Here is a 21,457-nt window from a genome sequence, read left to right on the forward strand (position 1 = left end):
AGATGGGGAAGGCGGAACGCGGAAGATAAAAGAGCGGTACGGGGCGGGGAAGAGGCCCTAACTTGCCCGCCTTGCAGTTGAAACGGCCTTGTCTTGGTTGCTTGAGCGCTTAGGGGTATGGGGGCACCCAGATCGCGGAACGCTTTGGGTGATGCACGAAGCTGAAGGGGCGTAGGGGGGCGGGAAATGTGGAGAGAGCTCGGCGGCCAATGAGCGTGCCCCTTGTTGAGGGCGTGGAGCTGCCCAATGGGAGGGCGGGTTGTTGTGTTGCAGTTGGCCGGCTGCTGGGAGAGGCGGCGGCGTCGGCTCCCGGAGCAGGAAGGAGACGGCGGCGTTGACAGGTAGGCGCCCGCGGAGCGGTCGAGGAACTCGACGCGGATGGGTGGTTCCCTCCTCGGCCGAGTGAAAGAGCGCGCGCCTCGCTGGAGGGATCGGACCGAGGCTGAGGGTCGGGGAACCCGAGGGGGGTCAGGCAGCTCCCGAGCCTCCGGCCGCCCAGGTAAACGCCCGGAGGGTCCCGCGGAGGCGGCGGCGGCGGCGGCCCGGGAAGACCCCCGCGGAGGGAGGGCCGGGGTCGGGGCTGGGGCCTGCGGGACTAGCCGAGGCGGGCGGGATTCCTCGCACGGAGCCTCCGGGCCGAGGTGGCGGCGTGGCGGGGCAGGTGGGATGCGCGGCGGAGCCCGCCCGGGCAGCCGGAGCCGCGGAGCCCTTCCTGAGGGCTCGTTACGTAACCCGCGGCTGTGCCCCCTCACAGAGCGCGGCTCGAATGGGCCGGGGCCGGGGCCGGGCCGGGGCCGGCATGACGGAGGGCTCGCGCCGGAGGTTTGCTATGCAGGCTTTGGTTTAGGGCTTTATTTTTGCTTTAATCCTCAAGTCTGGTGGCACCCTTTTGAATACTTTTCTTCCTTCAGGAAAGAAGAGGCGCTTGAGCTTCGGGTATCAACAGTAGGAGGTAGGTATAAATGGGGAGCTGGATCTGGGAGGAGGTGTAATGAATGGGAAGCTCGGTGTGGCAGCCTGAGAGTAGGAAACCTCGGGGAATGTGTGCTGCAAAGAAAATGACCTGAAATGGCAAACAAAGCTAAAACCTTGTTTGCTGTGGCCTTTGAAAAGACATGCACTTAAGTATCAGTAAATGCTTCTTAGGGGGAACATTCTTGAAAATGTTTTCATAGCTGTAAATAGTCTGTGTTTGAGTTGGTTATAATTCTCCTGTTATAAAGATAATAACCGACTGCAAATGCCTGAAACTTGGCAGTGTGGTATGTAAAATGAAATAAATAGCGACATTATTGCAGGTACTTCATTATGGAAGAACAAATTCTGTCTAGATTACAAAGCTTGGCTTTGTAAAACATAGAAAAAAACAGGATTTTGACGTAGTATTATTTAAATGATAAAAGACAAAATCTTGATTTCATATATTTTCCAACAAGGACAAAAGAAGTTTTAGCAAGTATTTATTTTTTCAACTTACTTTCAAGTATTTTAATACTCTTGTACCTAGTGTCAGAACTACTTCCTAATATAGTATCTTTCCTCTCCCCCATGGTAATTTCACCATTTTAATCTCACCTAATTTTGAATTTCAGGTGGGAAAAAAGGATGATTTTATTGAGAACCAATTAACAAGCATTTATGTCCTAGGCACTGTGCTAAAAGAGAGATTTTATTTTAAATATTATGTGCCTTTGACCAGCCTTGTCTGTCCTTGCATAGCATGTGTCCAATCCCTCCTCTTAGTAAGATCTTTGGAATATTAAATTTTATTTACAAATAGAACTGTGATGCCTGAAAGTAATTTTTGCTTTTATGCCTATTTTTTTTTCTGTTATGTAACTAGAATACCACACTATTTGGAGAGCTAATGACTAATTCTGAATGGCCAGCAGGTGTCATTGTAGAATTTAATTGGGTTGAAAACATTATATGGAAATGAACTCCATTACCTTGAGGAACAGTAAAGCAAGTTAGTGATTACTTAAAAGTATGTCTAAGGATAATTGGTGATATTGAGCAGTCACTAAGATTTTAGTATTTTTCTTGCTTATCTTCAATTCAAACAGCATGTATTAAATGCCTGCTCTGTGTACTGTGCTTGGGTCTGAGGATACAAAAATGGAAAATGATAGAATTCTTGCCTTCAAGTTGTTTATAATTTAATAAATATGTGTTGGGGAAGGGAATAAGAATTTATAGAATACCTACTGTGCTGAAATATTGTGCTTAATATTATCTCATTTAAACTTCACAACAGCTTAAATGTAGGTGCTGTTATTTTCCCCATTAGTTGAGGAAATTGAGGCAAAAAGAATTTAAATGATCTCACAGCTAGTCGATGTCTGAAGTGGAATTTGAACTGATCTTCCTGACTCCAGGCACAGTGCCACCTAGCTGCCCGAAGCGCAGTAAAATAGAAATGAGAAAGATTGAAAGGGAATTACTTCTGCTTGTAGATCTGAGAAGATTTCATTAGAGGAGGTTAGCAACTGAATGGGAACATGGAGAGTGATTTCTATAGCTGGGGATGATGTTGGGGGAGGGGAAGCTCTTCTAGATATAATTGGAGGATCTTTGTGAAAATTTAGTATAAGAACTACTCCAGTTTTTCTTGAGAACCTGTATAAGTGGCTAGTACTCTGGAATAAAGCTGGAATGGTAATCTTTTTCTTTAGATACAGAAAATTTTTTTGGCAAAATCCAGCACTCAATTATGAAGATGGAGCATCAGATCTTTAGAAAAATTATTTTGCTGGCAATATGAAGAATAAATTAGAGAACCAAACCAGAAGGGATACCACTTTTAAGTCTACTAGTCTAGTTGAGAAGTAATAAGCTTCTATACTAGGTTCTTAGTAAAGGAAGAGATAGGTGTCAGAAATAATACAGACCCAAAATTGATAGAAATCAGCAAATGATTTTGGAGGTTAAGAGGAGAATTAAAGATGAATCTTGAGATTTTGAGTATAGGTGCCTGGAATGGTCTAACAGATGTTTGGTGGGGGAGGAAATTTAGGAAGAAAGATGATGTTAGTTTTGGACATGTTGAATTTGAGTGCCAACAGAATATAAAATTGATCTAAAATGGATCTGGAAATTGTTTTTAAGTACCTAATTTATAAACTTATTAATATCATGGAAATTTTACACCTTTGGAAATGAAATTTTGATATCTGTAATTTGGAAGTACAAGTCCTAAAATCATTTTCTGATGACTTGAGAATTTTTTAATAGAAAAAATAGCAAGAAAAACAATACTGAAATGAAGTATGTGATATACAATAAATATAATCATTAAATTGTGTCTCACCTTACAGAACAGTTATACTTTTTTTTAATCTTTGTTCATGGTTTCCCAATTTTCCTTTTGTATCTAAAAAAAGAACTCTTATACCTTTCTTTTGACTAGTATTCTGGGTACCTCTAGAAAGTTGTTCTCCCTGTTTGTCATGTGCAGACTAATATTTTCTGGAGGGAATTGACTCAAAATATTGAAAAGCAGAGCTGGTGTTGAGCCCTATAACTTTAATTTCTGTACAGAAAGATTTGTTGAGCTCAAATCACTATTGTTGAAGGTGATACTAGATTAAGAACTGACATTTTGGCCATAAAGAAGAGATTTGCCTCACAAACATTTTCATCCAATTTTAACTTTTAAATTATTAAATTTGCACATATATCTATGATGCAACTTCTAGCAGTGAGCAGAAGTAGTCAGAAGAACATTACCACTTCAATTTTATTTTCACTTGTCTAGTAAACTTGTAGGCCTAAATAAATTTCATTTTAGGATATAGACATATATAGTTTCACTAATGTTAATGACTGCGAAAGACATTTGATTTTTTTTTGTTGGAAGGAACTCCTAATACCAATAACAGAATGACAGCAGTTTGCAACTTATTTTTTTTCTTTTTTAGGTTTTTGCAAGGCAAATGGGGTTAAGTGGCTTGCCCAGGGCCACACAGTTAGGTAATTATTAAGTGTCTGAGACCAGATTTGAACCCAGGTACTCCTGACTCCAGTGCCCGTGCTTTATCCACTGTGCCACCTAGCACCCCAGTTTGCAACTTCTTAGTAGATAAGACTAACTTAGTAGATAAGACTGGGAATTTGCCCTAAGGACTTAGAGGTTAAATGACTTGCCCAGAGTTATACAAATATTTATTAATTAATTAACAAATTAAATATATTAATTAGCTTCTGTGCTGCTGTTTAATTGATTTTCCAATTACTTGGATAAGATTTGGAGGAAATTTTTTCATCAAAGGTCACTTTTTCATAAGATTTATCTTAGTTGTTAAATTTTGTTCTTTATCTAAAAGACCACAAAATTTGGACTCAGAAAGCACTTTTTTCCTCTCTAAAAGTTCATTCTGTTGACCATGATATGGATTCAGTGGGAAAATTAATCTTTTTCTTTAAATACAGAAAAATTTTTTTGGCAAAATACAGCTCTTTTATGTTAAAATACTTTTTAAAAATCACAGCAATAAATGTACCTTTCTTTAATAAGATTCTGAAGAACTTAAGTAGATTATTTGTAACAAAGAAAAAGGGGCTAAAGCAAAAACATCTATTTGCTTTATTTAGTGTTTCGTGTAGTTCTCAAAGCTGGATAGCAATAAGAAAAAGCAGAAATAATAATGGCAAAGAGGCAAAAATCAATTATTTGAAGTAGTTTACCTAAACAATCCCAGAAATTTAACCATAGCAAAAATAATAGAAATTATTCTTCCTTTCTTGATGTTTTAGAATTCTTTACTGTCATGGAGACTGATACCTGAACAATAAATAGAAGTGGGGGATGGGAGGGGAGGAACAACTGAGCTTTAGTTGAATACTACTAACATGCTGACAGCCGTGAATTTGTTATTTTCGACATTATAGTTTCTAGATTTGAAATACAAGTAGCAAACTGTAGTGCCAATTTGGTATTGATTAACAAGTATGGATTCTAAAACAAATTATTGCCTTAAAATGCACAGGACAAAGAGAAGTTATAATTGATTTATCCAGAAGTGAACTTTATCCTATTTATCTTGGAAGTATTTCAATAACCGATTTCTTTTCTGTTGAATGATGATAGATTCTTTTTTCAGTGGTTTTTTTCTCTGTATCAAACTGCAAGCAAATAGTACATTTGAGACAGGAATTAGTTCATTTGTTTTAGACAGTGGGGAGAATATAAACATTAATATACATAGTTTCACTTTTAGTCATAATAATTTCTTACTGTTTTGGCATTGTTCATATTTTTTCATTTTTTACTCTTGTCTTTAGACAAGATTATATTTGCTAATATAATCAGAGAAATAATAATATATATATCAGGCAATATAACATTGTGGTTGGATTTTTTTCTTATGGAGATGTATGAAGTTTCTTTGCTTTGGGTTTTTTATTTTTTTTTTATTTAATAAGTTTTATCTGTAAATTGAACACTACTTATGTGGCCAGCATCAGGGCAGTGATTCTTGCCTTTGATGGATTTACAACGTAATTGACATGATTAGACATCTATGACAACTGTAAATAATGTTCACAAAATGTATAAATGAACTATAAGCCCTATAGATTATAAAAAGAACCATTATCAAAGAAGTAGTTATGTTGAAGAAAATGTAGGATTTGGTTTTAAGGAGCAAGTATATTACAGGTGACAAATAACTTGCATAAAGGTATCAATGTGAGTGAGGATGGACTATTTAGGTAATTATGAGGAGATAATAAGTAGAATATAGGACCCATGTTAGAATTTGAATAGATAAGATGGATTTTATTTATTCAAGAAAGTATTGAGGTTCAATGTCATCAGTATTCTATAAATATTTATGTGTGTCAAGCACTGTACTTAGTACTGAGATGCAATTACGAAAAAGAAAGACTGATTCCTTACCTTAAGGAGTTTTCATTCTAATAAGAGAAGATAATACATAAAAGAAAGCTGAAAAGGGAGGAGGATACCAAGTAGAGCAACTGATAGGAAGTGAAGTTAGATGGAAAATTCTGAGCTCATTATAAAGGAAAGGAGGATGTAAAGACTAGCAAATTGATGTAAAGACTGGCAAATTGCCTTCTGTGGGGGGGGAGGGAAGTAAGATTAGGGGGAACATTGTAAAACTCAAAATAAATAAAATCTTAAAAAAATAAAGGAAAGGAGGTGTTTATTGCCATATTCTCCACTAAAAGGAGAGAGAGGGCATCTGGGGGTGCAGAAGTTTTATATTAAAACTGAATCAAGGGGCGGCTAGGTGGCATAGTGGATAAAGCACCGGCCTTGGAGTCAGGAATACCTGGGTTCAAATCCGGTCTCAGACACTTAATAATTACCTAGCTGTGTGGCCTTGGGCAAGCCACTTAACCCCGTTTGCCTTGCAAAAAAAAAAATCTAAAAAAAAAACTGAGTCAATCTCAGTTGAGATTTCTGATAAGCTGAGAGAGGCAGGCTATTTCTGGAGTTGAAATTTAGCAGAAATGAAGAACTAAATCTGATAATGTATAGGGAATAATTAGAGAATGGCATTAAAGAAATGGGAAACAGGTGACTTGGAAAAAAATTTTTAGCAACCTTCTCTGATGAAGGTTTCACATATCTAAGAGATATGGGGAATTGATTTAAATTTAAAACTAAGAACATCTCCTCACAGATTAATATTTCAAAAAAAAGAAATCCACACTATCAAAAATCCTGGGGGTCAGCTAGGTGGCAGTGGATAGAACACCGACCTTGGAGTCAGGAGGACTTGAGTTCAAATCTTATGTCAGACACTTAATTACTTAGCTGTGTGACCTTTGGCAAGTCACTTAACCCCATTGCCTTGTAAAAACTAAAAGAGAGAGAGAGAGAGAGAGAGAGAGAGAGAGAGAGAATCTGATAAAATGTCCTAAATTACTACTAATTAGAGAAACTCAAATCAAAGGAAATTTGAAGTTCCACCTTGAACTTAATCAAAGAAAAAAATGATAAATATTGGAGGGATTGTGGGGAGAAAAGGTACACTATTGCCCTATCAGTGGAGCTGTGAATTATTCCATCCATTCTGAAAAGCAGTTTGGAACTATTCCCAAAAAGACACTAAAATAGGAACCTTTTAGCCAGTGACACCACAAATCTTTTTATCCTAGTCTTCATAGCTTTTTCCTCAACTTTTATTTAAATACTGCCATGTATATAAATACCATTTCTAAGCTGATGGTTCTTAAATCTACCTATCCTGCCCCAAATTCTGTGCTGACATCCAGTCTCTTATCTCCTAGTACCTTTTAGACATCTTAAATTGGATTTCCAATGGATGTCTTAAACATCCAAAACAAAACTCATACCCCTAACCCTCCCCCTCTTCTCCTTTACTGTAGAGGGCAACAGCATCCTCTTGTTTCCTCACTCCCCCCCATATCCAATCAATTACCAATGTCTCAGTTTCACCTTTGCCTCTCCTCAAATGCTACCACCACTCCATTACAGACCCCCATCACCTCACACCTTGCTTATTGCCAGAGACTCCCTGCCTCAAATCTCCTTGCTCCAAGCCATCTCCCATTCAACCTCTAAAATAATTTTCCTAAATTACAGGTTTGATCATATAAGCACCCCTATTTAGTAACCTCTAGTGGCTTCCTTTTGCTTTCAGGAGCACATGCAAGTAGTCTTTTTGGTATTCAGACTCCTTTAAAACCATCTTCTTACACTTTACTCCCTAACTTGGTCCAGTGACACTGACATCTCCTGACTGTTCATGAATAGGACACTCCCATTTTTCAGCATTCTTTCTGGCTATCTTTCCATGCCTGAAATGTTCTTTCTCCTTTCTTCTTGGCTATGATCTTCCTGATTTCCTTTAAGTCCTAACTAAAGTCCCATCTTCCTCTTAATGCTAATACTTTCCCTCTTTTATTTCTAATTTGTCCTTGCTTCCTTTGTATATATTTGTTTGCATGTTGTCTCTTATTAAATTGTTAGCCCTTTTAGAGCAGGGACTGTTTTTCCTCTTTTTTGGACCCCAGTGCTTAGCATTCTGTGATACATGAGAATGCTTAATTTATGTTTATTTATTGATTATTGTTGATTTATCAATCATCAGTATAACCTTGACCAGTTAATTTATATAAAACATATAACATTGATTTTGAATTGAATTTTAATTATATTTGCCACAAGTAATGGTTGGTTTGAAGTTCCTGAGATGGTTGCTTCAGCCTCATAGACTAAGGGTATATGATACAATTTTTATTAGAGCATTACTAACATGATAAATGGGTGTAATTTTTTTATTTTAATTTTTTCAAAATTGTAATATAAAAAATGAATTTGGATATATTTGGCCAACTTATTAAATTGTTTTATTTTATTGATGTATTCAAAGTTTTGAAATACTATGAAGGTTAGTACTTTCTTAAGGCAGAAAATTCCTGAAAACTACATCTTTTCTTGCTTTTATCATACTTTTTTTTTAGGGTTTTTTTTTTTTTGTAAGGCAGTGGGGTTAAGTGGCTTGCCCAAGGCCACACAGCTAGGTAATAATTAGTGTCTGAGGTCAGATTTGAACTCAGGTACTCCTGACTCCAGGGTCGGTGCTCTATCCACTGTGCCACCTAGCTGCCCCAATCATACTTCTTATACTTATATTTTTGTTAGCAGTTAGGTATATTCTTGACATGTCTTGAAACATTTTGGCATAGTAGAAAAAGAATTGGATTAGAAGCCAGGAATTCTGAGACTAACTTAATTGTGTGATATTGAGCAAGTATTTTTGTGATCCATAGAGTTTCATCTGTAAAATGAAAGACTTAAGATAGTGGTCTCTAAAGATTCCCTCCTGCCCCCTCTTTAAAGAATCTATGGAAATAGTGGCAGGAAAAGTTACAGAAGCTCCTTCTCTGTCCCCTACAACTCTGATAGTAACTGAGACCAGCAGCAATCTGCTGAAGCTCCAACTGAGGTAAATCTGGAAACCTGTTGCTCAGGCACAGATCCATGTCAGGAGCTTACAAATCCCAAACTAAGGAGGCAGCAGTCAAACTTTTACTCTTTATTTTGGGATCCTGAGATCCTGGAATCAAACAATACTTAATATGCTCAAGAAAGCATCAGCAGTTCCATCTCAGATAACCTCTCCAGAAATGTTACAGAACCTGACCCCTTTATATAGTCCAAAGTCAAAAAGTAGGTTTGAAGAATCTGCAAGCAAAAAAAATCTCCCCAGGGATGTCGGTGACATAAACTCAGAAGCAAGTGACTTGCAAACATCTGTAAGCAAAGCCTCAAAGATAAGTGCAGTATGGACACATTCAACTAGAATTCTTGGAAGAAATGAAATGAGAATTTAAAAGAGTTTAAAATATTTTTATAAATATGAGAACATGAAGGGGGCAGAATTTGCGGAAAAGATAAGAAGTGTAAAATAAAAAACAGCTGAGAACAATAATTACAAAACTTTACCTAATTAATTAGAATGAACCAAATAGAAAAGTAATGAGACAAGAAGAAACCATTAAAAGAAAGGGAAAAGACTGGGGAAAAATAGAAGAAAACAAGGTATTTTGTAGCAAAAACAACTGACCTGGAAAACAGATCAACGAGAGGATAATCTAAGAATTATTTAAAAAAAGGAAAAAAAAACCTACTTCTCACTTCCTGACCAGAACCACTCTTAGTCATTTCCCTAACTTCGCCTCTCCTTAATCAACAATTTTTGTTCTAGAAGCAGCTCTCTTCCTCAGTTTCCCTTGACTTTTGCCACAAGCCCAAACAGCTGCAGTCTCCTTACCACCTTTTTTCCTTTTACTGTTCCCACCTCTGCCATAGCTACAACAACCTCATCTGCCTGGCAGGTGTCTTTAGCTACCTGTTGGGTATTACTGTAGTTGACCAAGATAGCATGGCATTGAAGAACTTTTATTTATTTCACCAATACCACAAAGAGAAGAGGCATACTAAGAATCTGATGAAACTTCAAAACCCACTGAGGTAGCAGAATTTTCCTTCAGGACATAAAAAAAACAGACCACGATGAGTGGAAATGTGGGCTGAATGCAGTGGAGTGTACTCTGCTCTTGGAAAACAATGGCAGTCAGTCATTCCTGGAATTGTTTGAGCTGACTACTGGCAAAATGACTCCTGGTTGTGTTTTTTCCAAAATCTATTACCCGAATGGACGGGCAAAATCTATAAAAGAATCAACCTTTTTGCTGTTTATTCTTCACATAGGAAACTCCTTCCATCTCTATTCCTGGGATTCATTTCATCACCTTTGTATCTTAGAGTCTGGAGGGTTGGTGTTTTGCTTGTTTTAATGTAGGTATTATTTGCATGTTGTGTCTCATTAGATTGTGAACTCCTTGAGGGTAGGGACTTTGTATCCCCAGCACTTAGCACTATGCCTAACACATTAGCAGGTGTTTAATAAATGCTTGTTGACTTGACAGGTGCTCTTCCTCTGATAGAAAGTAACTTTTTGGAGGGAAGGAACTAGACAGCCTGGTACATAATTGCTTAATAAAATGGTTAAAATGATTTAAAAAATGGTTCCAAATTTTGTAATTGGTGAGATTGAAGGAAAATCTTATTAGTTTTAATGGCCAAATTTATATTCAGTTAATTAAGGAAACCATCAGATATTATTCAGTATTTTGGCATCTAATTATACTTTATCCCAATTTTGGTCAGTTGTCAGATAGGATGTTTTGTCCATAAGAGGAAATTGAGTGGCCAGACAAGTAGGGGGAACTGAGAGAGAAGTGTTAATAACTATCCAGAGATGAGATTTAAATATCCAGGAGAAAATATGAAGATTGAGAAAGGGCCATCACATTTGACAACTAAGAGATTTTTGATTATGCTGAAGGGAGAATTGAAGACCCTAGGACAGTAAAGAGATGAGAAATCTGGGAGACTAGAATAATAATATTCTAATAGAAATAAGAAAGTTGAGAAGAAGGAATAGCTTTGGGAATGGGAATAAGCAATGGAATTGATAACCATCTGCAAAATCATTCTATGCTGCTCTCGTTGAAAAGTGAAAATGAGGATTATGCTTGCTTATTTGTTGGCCACTGCCCCAGGGCACAGAACCCACTGCTTAACAGGGTACTTAATGTATTGGGAATATTAAAGTGAGAGAAGCAAGTCAGGGAATTTTGTTTGATAACTCTTATGTATGGGTACATAGGATGAGTTTATTTTTATTCTGCTATGAAAACTAAAAAAAAAGAACATTTTTATGGTGGAAAATGAAAAGGTAACTTTGTATGGAGTTATAATCTCCATGATTATTTGTTTTTTTTTAAATAAGTCCATAACAAATTTTACATATTTCTTTCAAAACTGTTCTGCTTGTCTGTGGTTCCTTCTGTGCATTTCAGTGACCATTTTTGGATGAAAGTGCATCACTATTTTTAGCTCCTGTCCCCCTACCAATATCCTAACCCATGAATTCAGAGAAAGAAAGGGGTATAAAGGCAGCCACCTAGCTGCCTCAGTAATATTTTTATCGTAGGTCACCTTGGTCATTGCTTTAATTAAAGTTCTTAAGTCTTTCAGAAAAAACGTTATTTTTCTTTAATTTATTTTCTACATTTTTAACGTGCATTTAAAAAAGAATTTTTTTAGTTCTATATTATTTCCTCCTTTCTACTCCTTCCCCATCTAATGAGAAAGCAAGCAATAAGATATTACATATATGTGAAGTTAAGCAAAACACAATTTCCATATTAGTCATTTTGCAAAAAAGTTAAAGCTAGAAGCATAAAGAAAATGAAAAAGTAGAGGTTATTTCTATCTGAAGGAAGATATAAGCAATTTTTCTTGTCTTTCTACTTTAGTTCATGAACTTTTTTTTTATTTAAGGGTTGGTGTTTTTTTTTTTAAGGCAGATGGTGTTAAGCCTTGCCCAAGGCCACACAGCTAGGTAATTATTAAGTGTCTGAGGCCAGATTTGAACTCAGGTACTCCTGACTCCAGTGCTCTATCCACTGTGCCACCTAGCCACCCCATAAACTTTTTTTTAACATTTCGCACTGTTTCCTTTTTTGAAAAACTATTTAAGAACAAACATTATTTTAAAAGCAACTCTACATTCCATGTTATTTTTTCTTCTAAATTTTCTTGTAGTTTCTTATTTATTATATTACTTAATATTCCCCCACCACCACCCTGCCCTAGAGATGGCTGCCATTAGAAACAAATGTGATTATATATTTCTATTTCTACTTAGACATACTTTTGCTTATCAGTTCTTTCTCTGGGCTTAAATAGCATGTCCTGTATTTATTATTTATTATTTATAATATTCAAAATTATTTAAGTCACTCAAAGTTCTTAAAATTATTGTTACTGTATACAGTGTTCTCTTGTTTCAACTCATTTTGGTTCTGCTAATTTTGCTCTTCATTATTTCATGCAAGTCTTTCCATGTTTTTCTAAAATCAACAAACTCATCAATTCTTATAGCACAGTAATATAACATCATGATCATATACTACAACTCATTTAGCCATTCCCCAGTTGATAGCCATTCCTAGAATTTCCATGAACTGGGACTTGGTAAAAGAGCCAAACTCTGCCCATCTTGGGGTGGTATGGTCAGTCATAGTTGGTCTTTATGTGAGCCCTTGGGTTCCTATGCTGACTTTCTCTACCCAGGGTTAGACACCTTGGATTTTTAAGGTTCAGAGTACTGGATGTTACAAGCCTTCTATTGTGTTTCAGGACTAAGGGCTAGGGCCCTGGAGCTCTGGGGTGTTTTACTCCCAACTGCCACCCATAACTGCTGCTGTTTCTATCCTGATCTCTGCTGTTCCTTGGGACTTCTAGGATATTCTCCACTCCCCCCTTTTGTAGCTACCCTGAGGTTTTCTTGGTGACCCTCAGCTCTTGGAGGCTCTTTTCAGAGAATCCCTCTAGCTACAGGTGTCTCTGACTAATCTTTGGTCTCCCTGGAGGGTCTGGACTTCTTTGACTCTGGAGAAAGTGTAAGGGAGGTGGGCAGTCTGCCTTGGTTCAAGCAGTCAACTTAGCTGGAAATCTTTCCTTTGCTTTTTAAGATAGATTCAAATAGGGCGTTGACGGCAGCAGCGGAGGCGGCGGCGGCGGTGGCTCGGAGTGCAGTGGTTGCTTCCCCTCAGTCCTCAGCCCATCTAGGTCCACTTGGGTGTCGGCATCATGAACATCCGCAACGCAAGGCCAGAGGACCTGATGAATATGCAGCACTGTAACCTACTATGTCTTCCAGAAAACTATCAAATGAAATACTATTTCTACCATGGTCTATCATGGCCTCAGCTCTCTTACATTGCTGAAGATGAGAATGGGAAGATTGTGGGCTATGTCCTAGCCAAGATGGAGGAAGATCCAGATGATGTCCCTCATGGACATATCACATCCTTGGCCGTAAAGCGTTCCCATCGCCGGCTAGGTCTAGCGCAGAAGCTCATGGATCAGGCCTCAAGGGCCATGATTGAAAACTTCAATGCAAAATATGTTTCTCTGCATGTTAGAAAAAGTAACCGGGCAGCTTTGCATCTGTATTCCAACACACTTAACTTTCAGATTAGTGAAGTGGAGCCCAAATATTATGCCGATGGGGAGGATGCCTACGCTATGAAGCGGGATCTGACCCAAATGGCGGAAGAGCTGAGGAAGCAAACATCTAGTGCTGGCCTCCCTGGAGAACAAGATGGACCCCAAAGCCAACCATGTGGGGGACTGCTGCCTTGAGGAGAAGGGTCTAGGCACCACAACCAAGGACAGCAGTGGCAGTAACAGCAAAGACCTTAGTGAAATCAGCGAGACCACAGCGAGCACCAACATCAAGGACAGCTCAGAGCCCTCTGACTCTGCCTCCTAGGGTCTTCCCCTACCTCCCCTTCCTTTCCCTATCTACCCACCTCTCCCTTACCACCTACCCCCTCCCCCAGGTTTCCACTGTTCATGAGCCACCCTCATCTCTGGCTCTCCCCTTGTCCCCTAATCAGTTCTTCCAATTAAACCATTTGGGACACTGGGGCTGGGGATTTCTGTGAAAAAAAAAAGATAGATTCAATAATATCACTGCCTATTCCAGCTGTTTCTCATTGATTAATCTCCCATCTATGTAATGACTCAGAGTGACTTTTTAACAGGACCACACAATGTTGAATCTAGTCAAGTTATAAATCAGGTTAAATATAAATGGATTTTACTTTGAATCTGAAAATAAGAAAAAACCTATGTTCTTTTGAGTTTAGACAAAATAATGGGGCTTAAAGTGATTTAATTGGCTAGTTTTGATGTTGGTAATTTGTGACTAATTACTGAATTGCTAATTGCTTTTTTCTTGTATTTTATACAAGTTGTTTAAACCATTGGTCATAAAGACTCTGTTTTATTCTAGATCTTGATGGGCATCCCTGGATCCAGAACTAGATAAGAAGAGTCTAGAGAATAATTTTAAACATTGATAAAGGCACATTCCATCTGACATTCATTTTTCCCCCTAAAACAACCACAATAGATTATAGGAACACTGCTATCAATAAAAGATGTTTTCTTTAACAAATAATATGGATATTCACTTTTAAAGATGAATTGCTGAAATAGGAAAAAGTGTAGCTAGAGATGTAAAAGGGTGGGTATGAAGAAGAAATAAAGGAGATCTGGTTAGGAGGATGACATTCCTTTAAGGTTTTCTTTTCTGACTACCTGTATTACTTTTTCTTTGGCTTGGAAGTTCTAGGTTTTGATTATCTGTTCCTGGGAGTTTCCATTTTGAGGTTTCTTTCAAAAGGTGGCTACTTCCACCTTGCCCTAGAGGGCTGAGAGATTTGGGCAGTTTCTTTTGTGATTTTTTAAGAATTCACATGATGTCTAAGCCCTTTTTTTGGGGGGGGGTCATGACTTCCAAGTAATACAATGATATTTCAGTTTTCTCTTTTCAATTTGTTTTCTAGGTCAGTTGTTTTTCTAGGAGATAGCTTACATTTTCTTAATTTTAATACTTACTGTCTTATGGAGTCATTATCTTCTACATTCATTTTTTATAGTGTAATAGTAATAGACATCCTAATAAAAATATCATGAGATCTGATACAGGAAGCACTTAATATGAACCAAGGCAAGATGCCTTGGTTAACAGCCCAAATGAGCTTTTATCTATCTCTGCAAAATACAACATATAAACAGATTGAGTGCAGTGCCTAGAGCACTAGAGGGGTAATGTTCAAATTCTGATTCTTAATATTTGAGAATTTAATATGTAGTTCCCTGAGAATAATTTTCCTCAACTGTAAAATAAGGAAGTTAGATTTGATCGTCTCCAAGATAACTTCTAACTCTAGCTTTGGAGAGAGAATTTAAGAAGGATGGAGAAAGCAATATAGTAGGATCTGGAAAAGATTCCTGTGGGGAAAAGGGATCTGCCTCTTAGAGATATAGATATAGAGGGAGTGCATTCTAATACTGCAGGCCAGTCTGTGTAAAAGCATGGAGGCAGAAGATGGAGTGCCAAGTTGAAGGAAGAGCAAGTAGGTCAGTGCTGGAGTGTAGATTATGTGAAGGGCTGGCTGTGAGGTACAGTGAGCTTGGAAGGGAAGTTTGATGTTCTATTTTAAGTCTTTAAATTCCAAATTGAGGAGTCTGCATTTATCCTACAGGCAAATATGGAGCCACTGAACCATTCTTGAGCAGAGGAAATCGTGACACTCGGCATTCAATGTTGGGCTTTAGGAAGATTATTTTGGCATTTGTGTGGAGGAGGCTAGATTTGAATGAGTCTATTTAAGAAATATTTGCAATTTCCTGATGGGAGATGATGGAGGCCAGAGCTAAGGTGAGTGAGAAGAAGGGAACAGATAGGAGCTATCTTGTAAAGGCAGAAATGATGAGAATGATTTTCCTTTCACTTTCATTTACATATGTTCTCTGAATGTTCAGGCTTAACAGAATCTCAAATCAAACAGGGTCTTTTAAGTAAATATAATTTTTGTTTAATAAATGTGCAAGGTACCCTGCTAAATGCTAGAGATCAAAATGAGAAAAAGGATTGTCCCTGACCTCAATGAGCTTACAATCTAATTTACATGAATGTCAATTTTTATTACTATCTTGGTCAGACCACATGTATCATGTTCTGTTCTCTCAGTATTGTTTTGATCATTGGATCATTTGCAAACTGGAACTTGTTCAAAGAAAGTTGATCAGAATGGTGAAGTAATTAAGTCATTGGGTCAAAAAATCCCCCAGTTTTTGAAACTGGGGATAGAACTTAAGAGGCATAGGAAAGTTGTCTTCAAGTTTTTGAAGGATTTGTCAACTGAAAAAAAGATGAAAGTTACAATATTCTAATTGGAAAAAGGGTCTTGAAGGCAAAGCAAAATCTGAAGTATTGAAAGTCTTCTAGATAATGAAACATACCTTCTCCCCCATGGGTTATATAATTACTAGAATAGATTATTTTTTTAATCTACTGTCAGAAATTGTCACTATATAGGCTTTCTTTGTCATGAGGATTTATTGTGTGGGAAGGGTTAAAATGACTTTGATATAAAGACAAAAGGCAATAATAAAGTACATTTTTAAGGAAGCTTTATTTTGTTTGGCTTTGGAAAGCAGAATTCAAAACAATGAGTAGAAGTTACAGTAGCAAATTTTGACTTGAAGTAAGGAAAAACTTCCTAACAAATTCAACAGTGAGTTAGACTAATTTTTAAATTAGTGAGTTCTCCATCAATGGAATTCTCCAGGCTGAGACAGAATGATTCATTCTTACAGTTTGGTTGAGAAGAGTATTTTTTCAGATATGTATTGGTGAAGGGAAGAGAAGAGTGTAACATGGTAGAAAGAATCTCAGTTTTGAGTCAGAGGAACTTTAACTTAATTTATGTGTATGTAATCTTAGAAAAGGCCCTTTCCCTTTCTAATACTGTTTCCTATAAAAAGAGGAGGATATATTAAATAATCTAAGGTCCCTCCAGTCCTAAATCCCATGAGCTCTGCTATCTTGTCCAGCACACATGTTTTCTGATCTGGATCTTTGAGGACTTTGTGGCAGCATGTTGTCAAAAGCTCCTGCAGACAGCTTTATATTTCAATGTTTTAATTCTCTCTCGAGAATAAATAAACTTCATTTGAGAGGAATTCATTTGTTTTCATTGCACAATCAACTTTTTTTTTCCTTAGGGATTTCCTCTTGAATAAAGGCTATGACTCTCCTTGCCAAATGGCAAAAACAGAAAACGAAGATACTTTCAAGTTTGAAACTTTGGGTCTTTGTAGAAAAGTCACTTTTCTAAAATTCTCTAATTTTCCTTGTACTCTCACTATCTGCATACATTGATGTCTTACCACTCCAAAGCTCAATGGTTTCATAAACTGGTTTCTGTTAGAAACTACTGAAAAGATTCATTTCCAGCAGTTACTAAGAATTCTACCTGTGGCAGAAGTAAGGAACACGGCTGCTGAGGAAGAGACTGTTGTGGTTGGGGAAAGTGCAGTAGTACCAAGCAATCCCCTAAAAGAGATGAAGGTTGGAAGGCTGGGGAGAGAGAGATAGAGGACAGGATCCTGGGAGGATCTCCATGTACTAAGACTCAGGGGAGAAAGGAAATATATCTCTCCTCCCTACCTCCCCCCCCCCCCCCCCCCCATGCTGGGGCCTGGAGGCTAAAGTCCTATTAATCACCCTCCACAGTTACAACTCTGGGTCTTTACACTTTTATGGTCAACATATATTTAAACAAAGCAATATATATTTATGAAGATAAGAAATTATTTACAATGGTGGTTTTTCCTTTCCTTCTTGACTGAGGATCTTTCATGGATGCACCAAGATCCCCATTGACCCAGTAGTGAGAAACCAGAAAAGGAGGTAAAATAGTAAGACAGTCTTGAAGGGCAATTGGCAGAGTGTCAGCTTATATATGTAAAAAATGAAACTGAAGATCAGCTAATCAGTAAGTTCAGAAGGGCCAGAGGTGGAGAAGGCTAGTTAATATGTTCCTCTTGGGGAGGGTTGATATTAACGCCTCTTCCAGCTCTCAATCTAATGCTTCCTGAATGGGAAGTTGATATTTCTGGATGATGGATAGCTGTGGCCTTTAGAATATAGCCATCCTGGGGTGGCTAGGTGGTGCAGTGGATAGAGCACTGGCTTTGGAGTCAGGAGTACCTGGGTTCAAATCTGACCTCAGACACTTTAATAATTACCTAGCCGTGTGGCCTCGGGCTTAACCCCATTGCCTTGCAAAACCTAAAAATAAATATATATATAGCTATCCTCATTTTCTGCATCCTTTTCCTTAGTAAATTGCAATTCAAGGTAGCATCAGCTTTGCCATTCACCCTTCATCATTTTCCTTCAGTACCTTTTGCTCCTCTGATTGGAAAAATTAAAGAATTCCTAAAGATTCCTTTAAAAGTGGGATCTTAGCCTAGCCATCACTTCATTTCCCCACCAGCTGCTTTCATTGGACTTGTCCCATAATATTTTGCAAATGAGCTTGTACTTTAAAGCACTGTTCTTTCATAGCCACCTCAATCTGGTTGAAAAGATTAGGTATTTGTTAGGTGACAGTTTCTGAATTCTTTTTGTCTTCACAGTAAATATTTTACATTAATTGAGGTACATGACATGATAGAAATAGCATATGGGACTGGAAATAAAGAAAATCTAATTTCATAGTCTTCATCTAATAATTTAAAATAGATTACTATGTTCAATGCACTTAAGATCTGAGTTCTTAAATTTTTTACTATGAGATGCAGATGAGAGTATTTGTAACATCTACCCTCATTAAGTTGTGAGGATCACTTTACAAATCTTAAAATGGTGGGTATATCTCTTTGTAGCAGACATGGCAATCAAGAGTTGTGCCTATTTAGAAAATAAGCTATTTGCAAACTCAGCAAATTATTGGACTATTAAGAATAAACAGCATTTATTTAAGAATTAATAACTAGGTGGTGCAGGGGATAAATCACTGGCTCTGGAGTCGGGAGAACCTGAGTTCAAATTGACCTCAGACACTTGATACTCATAACTACATAACTTTTGGCAATTCATTTAGTCCCATTATCCCATGGTGGGGGGGGGGGAATGGGGGGAATGACAAATAGTATCCCCTTCTAAAACAATGAGAAATGGTAGAAGGAAAATGACAAAAGGTTTGAATGGAGACCCAAGTAAAACCAGTTATCCTAAGGGCTTTTGGATTTAAAACTGAAAATACCACTGAAAAATGAAAAAAAAAATCTCTTGATTTCTGTAACAAATTATTTTCTATATTGACAGTGGAAGCACTGCACTAACTCTTAACATTTCCATCCCTATTAAGCTACAAGGAATAATAGAAATGACACTAAAGAACATCAGTTCAAGTATCCAAAGAAGATATTTATGTTGAATGCAATATGATTTTGAGATCATTGATCTCAAAATATTTGAAAGGAATAAAACTACAAAATGGTTGGAAAACTCATGGATGACACGGGGGAACTGATCTAAAGCCACAAAAATTTGAACAGACTAATTCAGTGGATCAAAACTGATACAGTAGAATTAATAAAGAAAAGTGTAAAAAGCCTGCAATTGGAGCCAAAAAATTAATTTTTACAAGTACAATATTGGAAAAATCATTGCCGTACAGAAATTCATGTGAAAAAGAACGGAATTGTATTGAATTTCTAAGCTTATTATGAATCCATTACATATATCTATATCACACACACACACAACACACACACACACAACACCCTATATGCACCTATATATCTAGATCTCTAGTCATAGAAAGAATACTACCCTGGAGACGTGCCCTTCAGGAAACTCTTCCAAATTTGAAACATAGTTAAGAAAAATCCTCAAGAGGATCTCAGAAGATCTACTGTAGGGTTTCCCTGTTACTCATTTTCATCATGGATACTCTCAACATATTTGTATTATTCTCCCGAAGACTTTATGGTGACAAGAATGGAAAATACTAGCATGATCTAGTAATGAGAAAGCCGAAGATCTAGCTATATAAAGCTGTAACTCTATGTTTATATTTTAAATAATAATAATATAATAATAGAATCCACTCCAGTGATGCTTCACATTACAGATTGGCCATATTTTTTACCTGCCCTTTCTGGACTGTCACCCCTCTAGAGACCTTCCCCACCCTATAAAACTTAAATCACTCAGTTCTTGAACTTCTTCCCTGGGGCCTTCACTTTTTCTTTGTGATGAATGGATAAGAACAAAAATTAAATGACTATATGGTCCACTTTATCTAGCATTCCTCTGACATTCTATCCTGGCTTCCCTTTTTGCCATCCCACCATTTTATGCAGCTAGAATCATAACTCTTAAGTTAGACTGCATTAAGAGAAGAATAATATCCAAAGCAGGAGAGGAATGAACCTGGCATACTCAGTCCTGGTTTTTGTTCAGTTCTCAATATCACATTTGGAGAGTGACCAGGAAGATGAAATGTAAACTTAGTTGAAGAATCTGGAAAGGGAGAACGAACAAAATCTGTTTTTAGATTTACTTCCCCTGCTGTAGAGGGCAGAATAGGCACAATGAGTAGAAATTGCTGAGGCATTTAGAGAGGAAAGAGGTAAAAAGGAAAATATCTTTTGTGACAAATTTCTTAGCTAAAGGAATCATTTAGGATTTTATTTTGTATTTTATTACTATTTTGGTTTTTGAAAGGCAATGGAGTTAAGTGATCTGTCCAAGGTCCCCCAGCCAGGTAATTGTCTGAAGTTGGATTTGAACTTGGGGTCCTCCCAACTCCAGGGCCAGTACTTTATGGTACTTTATCCACTGGTGCCTCTTAGCTGCCCCATATTCAGGATTTAAAAGGAATATTCTCCAAAAGATAGATGATCAGAGGATATGAACAAGCAATTTTCAAAGGAAGAAATTCTAGCTATCATCAATAGCCATATGAAAAATTCCTCCAAATTATGAATAATTAAACAAATGCAAATTAAGACTTCAACTTCCCATCTTATACCTTTTAGACATATTGAAAGAACTTTTGGTGTTGTCAGTTGGTACAAGTCTTCCAAAAGATTTTAGAGCTCTTGACTTGCAAGAACAGCTGAGTTCATTTTGAACATGTTGAGTTTAAGATGTTTAGTAGACATCCAGTTCAAAATATCCAGTAGGGAGACATAAATTGGAGAAATTCATATCTCAGAACATAATACATATACATATACATATATATATATACTTACACACTCATTTATAAAGGTTAGAACTGGCTAAGTAGATTTGAGAAACCTTTGAATATATCCTACTGATAAGAGCATGAGGTGAAATAATAGAAAAAAGGGTCCAGGAGAGAATCTTGGAACACCACCATGATTAGTGGGTGTGACCTACATGAAAATCTTAAAAAAAAAAGGCATAGTGGTTAGATATCAGGGAGATGATGCCATGACAAGCACGGAAGTAGTACCCAGTTGAAAACTCATTGAAAAGAATAT

At 37.3% G+C, this 21,457-nt stretch overlaps 1 protein-coding gene and 1 pseudogene across 1 annotated transcript in view; both read left to right on the forward strand.

Moving 5' to 3' along the window:
- The first annotated feature begins 7 nt into the window (after positions 1 to 7).
- Positions 8 to 13,849, forward strand: LOC141491080 (N-alpha-acetyltransferase 10 pseudogene; annotated as a pseudogene).
- A 1,873-nt stretch (positions 13,850 to 15,722) lies between these two features.
- HYCC2 (hyccin PI4KA lipid kinase complex subunit 2) overlaps positions 15,723 to 21,457 on the forward strand; it is an 82,488-nt gene continuing 76,753 nt past the window's right edge. Inside the window, exon 1 of the mRNA XM_074191667.1 lies at positions 15,723 to 15,806. The gene's annotated coding sequence lies outside the window, so the exon portion shown is untranslated. The remainder of the gene's footprint in view (positions 15,807 to 21,457) is intronic.

Source organism: Macrotis lagotis, chromosome 6 (genome assembly GCF_037893015.1).
Source record: "Macrotis lagotis isolate mMagLag1 chromosome 6, bilby.v1.9.chrom.fasta, whole genome shotgun sequence".
NCBI lineage: Eukaryota > Metazoa > Chordata > Mammalia > Peramelemorphia > Peramelidae > Macrotis > Macrotis lagotis.